Source organism: Falco naumanni, chromosome 2, assembly GCF_017639655.2.
Source record: "Falco naumanni isolate bFalNau1 chromosome 2, bFalNau1.pat, whole genome shotgun sequence".
NCBI classification, from domain to species: domain Eukaryota; kingdom Metazoa; phylum Chordata; class Aves; order Falconiformes; family Falconidae; genus Falco; species Falco naumanni.
This window is the reverse complement of record NC_054055.1, coordinates 57,684,467-57,690,466: the sequence shown is the minus strand read 5'-3', so window position 1 is coordinate 57,690,466 and position 6,000 is coordinate 57,684,467.

Genomic DNA, 6,000 nt, shown 5'->3' with positions numbered 1-6,000 from the left:
GATAGGCCTTCAAAAGCCTACTTTACCATCAGCACCTGAGCGGTCCTGGCAGAACTTTTTAAACGCTGTTGTATTGTAATCACTAGATGAGGAGCCTCGCCAGGTTTCACTCAATTTTGATTTGGCTCTTCTGTAGGAGCCTCAGAAACCTTCTGGTCTCCATGATGGTTCAGTTAAATACAGGAAGAACTCCGGCCCCGCACTCTCAGATGTTTATTTCAGTCACTGTTAGAATAGCCAATACTGAGTGTTTTGCCTTTGAGAAAGTTGTGTCTGTAGAGAGATGGGTAGGTAAGAAATACCCCATCCTTTGAAAAAACTCAGATGTGCTCATAGAGAGACATTCAGAGAGAGGGAAAACATCTTACATGCTACCCCGACTCAAGGTGTCCTATCACCTCCCGTGCCTTCAGTGACTTGCAGGTGGCCATGTCCCCTTCTCACACCTGCAACATCTCTAAGAACTGACTTCTGCATCTTGCTTGATGTGTCTTTCTGGAGAGGGTCCCCCAGGACTGCCACATACCACTTCCAGCACCAAGACACTTCAGCTCTGGCTTGGACACGGGCAGGCCAAGGATAAGGGTCTGAGCCACCCTGAGAGGTAGCATGGTCTGCAGCTTAACCACAGGTAGCAGCACACAGGGTTTGTTAAGGGTGTTGTCGGAGCGGCGTGCAGGAGGCACATCCTGGAGAAAGCCAGCTAGAAATGTGCCTGCAGTGCAGCACTGCAGGCATTTCACAGTGCTAGAAACCCACACAGGCACGACATCGCACTCCAGGGCATCAAGCTGCTTTGCTGTTGGTGCAACTCAGCAAAATTAATGCATCCAAGCATCCTAACAGATCTGACAGCACGGATGCTGAATTACCCTGCTGATACACCTTTGGCAGCATGTTTATCGTGGCCAGTACACAGTTGCTTCAGCGATCAGGCAATGGCCAGAGCTTTTATGGCGTCTGTCCACACAAGCTAGGGCAATAGGAGGTCTGCTCTAAGGGGATTAGAGGGGATCTCTGCTTAATTAGTCTAAGAGGGCTGATCTCAAAGATTATTTCTTACACAGAGCAGAAAAGCTACCAAGTGATCTTTGGGTCAGTCAGTTACTGCACATATTGGGCGATACAACAGAAAACAGCACCAGTTGAGCCAGGAGAAATCCAGTAGCAGAGATATTTGGGACCACACCAACCTGCAGCCGGTCAGGAGGAAGCGCAGGCTATAGCCCTCTCACAGGGTGGCAGAGCAGCAACCTCTGAAACCACAGCAGCCAGTTTAGCCCAGCTTATCTGGAAACATCCTCTGTGGCAGCTGCACAAGGCAGAGCAAGTATTCCGCATGCTCGAGTTGTGCAGTTCCTGACCAACAACTTGAAAAGAGGGATGGCACCCCACCCTTCCTCTGTGAGGGACAGCACCTGGAGGTTGGTTTTTAAGGAAATCACAGGTTTAGGAGCAATTACATGACTAGTTAAAGTAGCTGTGTGTTTCTAAACACAGGAAGTCCCAGCTGTGGTCTGTAGGAAAGCTTTGCTAAAGGTGAATCTAGCAGCTGCTGCAATGCTCACCCGGCTTTCTCGGTGCTCACAGCACCATTGCTAGAGCATGCCACGCATCTCCCAGTGCACGTAGAGGATGGCAGATGCTGTTCATCTGAGCTCCCTTATAGGGGGACATGTATAGGTAGAGAACAGTGAACTTTCTTTTTTCTTGAACTTTTCTTGTCATTACTACCATCCAGCCCAGAGTCATCACCTGCTTCCAGCATCTTCTTTTTATACTTGATCAAAGATCTTTATGGATTATTTTGACATTGCCACCACCACCACCACCACTCCCCCCCAGTCTTCCCTTTTCGCTTCTTTTTATTTGCATTTATAGATTTCTGAACACATAAAGGTGTCAAGTAGTAGCTGAAACATTTTTTGTTGGAGTTACCATGAGGAAACCTGAACTGAGCTTGTATTGTTTTCCACCTTGTTTGCTTGGGTTTTAGTGTTGTTTTTTATTTTTTTCCATTTTAACTTCAGACAAACATGCCAAAATTTTGAACAAATGAAAAATTTCAGTGTGGTCTTCATAATTTCCTGGAAAATCTGCCACTTATAAATAAGCAAAGTAGGTTTATAGTTATAGTGATACACTGGCTCTGTACATTTCTGAGTAAGAATGTCTCCCGAGAGCAGGGGATACACGGCTTCTGCCATGAACTATTGATTCAAGAGCAGTGGCTCCTATGTGCAAAGCTGAGAAAGCTAAGACAAGATAAAAAAAAAAAAAAAAAAAAAAAAAAAAAAAAAAAAAAGGAAAAAAATGGGGAAGAATCTCTCTTGTACTACATGAAACAAGTTGTTTTCCACGTAGAAAAAAAGCTGAACATAAGAACATGACACTCACCCAATGGCAGAGGTGACTTGCCAAGGGTGAAGAGACTTGATGAGCAGTTAATCTTCACTGTCGCTATCCTTCTTCCCTACTGACAACCACAAAGTTTTTACTAATATATGTTTCTAGACAAACCAAAGAGCTCTGAAACTGGGGCTGCCTTCTCCCGATGGGGAGAAAACAATACTTACTACACTTTGAATTTCTTGTAACCACGAAAACTGACCCAGAAAAGGAGCATTTTGCTTTAGATCTGAAGCAGAGATGAGAGCCTCCTCTCCACTGTCATCTCATATAGCTTGTCTCCAGACATCCTGGATTAAAAATGTCCACTTGACAGGTTAACTGCCACTTTAAATGCAGAGAGTTGGGATTATCTCAATAAACTATCGTGCATGTCACACATAGCATTCCCCAGCTGAAAAGGGGAACCAGCAGCCACACATTGTAAATGCACACCCACGCTTCATGGTCTCTGACTGTTTAAATAAGCCCATTCCCAAAAATAACCGCAAATACCACCTTCATCAATAAAAGGTGCTTCAGTTCACCTAATAAAGAGGTACCAGCTCTTATAAGAACTTCTGGAAAGCCTTGAATCTTCACAGCCATACCCTTCCCTGAAAAATTAGGCAGAACCAGAAGTTTTGGTTATCACCCTCCACCTTAAAACACAAAGCTAAATATGAAATCAATACTGCATCTAACTCACTTTAAGGGTTGCCTTCCCCAGAACAAATTTACAATAGAGCCACTCCCACTCAGGAAAAAATGTAAACTTTAACCAAAAAGCAGTTAGGGAACTACACAGGTCTGGAAAGAAAGCTATCCTGTTACAGCAGCACCAGACACAGCTCTTGAGGCTTCACAGAGAATTTGAGAAGTGTGTTAATTCACATTGCATTGAAAGTCTTAATTCATTTACTTTCTATCAATAGGACACATAAGTGTCATCTGTTTTGCTTTGCAGAACCTCGTCTTCTCTGGATTAATCAATTACTTATGTTCCTGTAATTAAAATCTCACACAGAAAATAGTGTAAAGGTTAACTTATTATTGCTTTACTTAAAGGGACAAAGACTTCAAAGTAAAATTATGCTAACACTTTTGGAAAGCTTTTCTTGTGTCATTGCACCAGCCATGAGCCATCAGGTAGGTTACGATGTCCCTGCATTCAGGCCAGACCTCTGCCACTGGTGTTGGAAGTCTGCCTCTGAATCTGCTTCTAGAGGACTTCATCAGCAAAACCGATTCCTGTTTCTTGAACAGGATACATCAAGTGCTACATCTTCCCTGCTGAACAGTCTAATCCTGCTCTTTCCCACTTTTTCTCAGCTGCTACCCAGTGTGCTTAGATATACACATATATATCTATATGACCATGGACTGTGCCTGGCATGCAGCAGTTACTATAGATGAACCACAAAGGCTTGAAAGCATATCCAGTGGCAGCTGAAGAGTTTGGATGCATATTTCCATCTCTCTTCATACCAGGTAAGCCATTTTTTCAGAGGCTTATAACTTGGCCAAGTTTAGACCAATGTCCTGAGACAGTGGTATTTTAGGGCAATATCCCAGTGGTTCAAACCAGAAAGGTGCCAGGTTCTTAACAGAATGTTTTCAAGAATTTAGCACGTGCAGAATGATGCATCTTCCTTTATGTTATACTTAGAAATAAATGAACCATTAAAAAAGCGAAAAAGAAAAAAAAAACAACAACAAAAAACAACAATCACCCGCCCCCAAATCTGGGACAGATAGATCACCCTGAGAGAACTGGAACTCTACTATGTATTTCAGGCAGCAATAAAAAAACCTGATCACATTGTCTCATACTGGAAAGTGCGAGGCAACCCTTATCCAGTTCAATTATCTATTCCATCTGCAAGATCAGAGGATGAATAGTAAAAAGAAGCCTATGTAATAACCAAAAGAGCTGTAATCTAAAGTATATTCTCAGCTGTAGGATGAAAGCATATTTTTCTAAACTGTTGTACAACTGGAAAGCTAAGGTGCCACACCTCAAGTATTTAGGGACAATGTCTTTTGGTTATTAAACTGTACAACGACTTTAAGAGAAGAAAAAACTCCAAGTATTCAGAATCTTTCCCTTCAACACCTCAAGAAGCAGCTTTATACTTTTTTTAATGAAAAGAAATGTCTTGTAGAAGGCTAACTTTTAAGATCCAGTTCTCAGATTTACCTACTAACTTCAGCTAATAAGCACTTTTATGTAGGAATACCCTTAATCTTGGCCTGTATTTCACAGTGTTTATTTTTTTCACTGAATTTCTCCCATTCAATGTAACACCATCTGCCTACATATTTTTCTTAAACAATCTTTCAGTTTTATATTTTCACCTAGATCCATCCCTGTTCCCCTCAACTCCTGCCAACTAACAACCTTACTGTTCCATTCTTTAGTGAGCTTACTGTGTGGCTGGCTGGCCTTGCAAACACTCCTAAGGAAGAGCAGGCAGGTATGTTTTCCAGTAGCCTGCATATGTGGTCACTGCACCATGAAAAGTTTGAAATAAATTCTCAGCGCTCCCTGAACTGCTTCATATTCCAGTCAAACCAAAAGTGTGCACTTGAAAGTACACAGAAAAACCAGTTCCAGCAAAGTGGAATGAAGATTTGCTGTTAGCAATGCCAGTATTGCATAGTGCCTCGTTCACAGCAATATGGCTTTTCCTTCCACCCACTTGCAATCCAGCCTGTAAATTCAACCCACTGTCCGAACATCAGTGTGGGCTCTGCCTGGCCTGTGCCTCGGAGACAGAGCTAGGGTAATTGCTGCTCCTGCTTCCAAGCTGGGTTGGTTTTGCTATGGAAATAGGCACAAAATTTAGTAAAGTGTGCACAGATACAATTCTGAACACAGTTAGGTACTCCAGCCATCGAGACAGTGCTTTTATGGTCACTTCTCAAGTAAAAGTGCCATTTAAAATTAAAGGACCACATGACGAGTATAATTGTAGGAGCTGAGGCAAAAAAATAAAGAAATTTTAAATGTTACACTAACTTTTTACCTCCAGTGTGAGAAGGTAAGAAAAACATGTTGTACCAACCATCAGTCAAAGCTAAAAAAGTAACAACTGGAGACAAAATCCAGATGTATTCACAGGCACAAAGTGACCTCCCTATGAAGAGAGATGAGAAACTTGCAGCTCAAAAAGTCTGCAAATTCTATGACTACAATTAGCACAGCAAAACAGAACAAGTCTTTCTGCAGGTTTTATGGTAAAACAGGAATTATGTGTAAGACAACTGACCAGGGTGCTAGTGCATCCAAACAGAGCCACTGGAAGCTGGAAATTTGTATTTATTACCAGAGAATGATCAGGTCAGTGCCTGCAAGAAGACGACATGACTGCATACCAAGTACACTTGTGTGAGGCAGACAGAGCAATAAAACCCAGTTGTCAGCAATTCCAGAACAATTCTTCCAGCTCTCAGAAGAGGATGTTGTTTCGATGGAGCGGAAAGGACAAGGCAGCAGATGAACAACAAGGTAGAGAAAGCTACTGAGGGTAACCTGGGGTAGAAGATGTAGTCCAGTGACTCCCTGGTCAAGCAACAGAAGTGACCAAAGACTGGTGATCCAGTAAGACT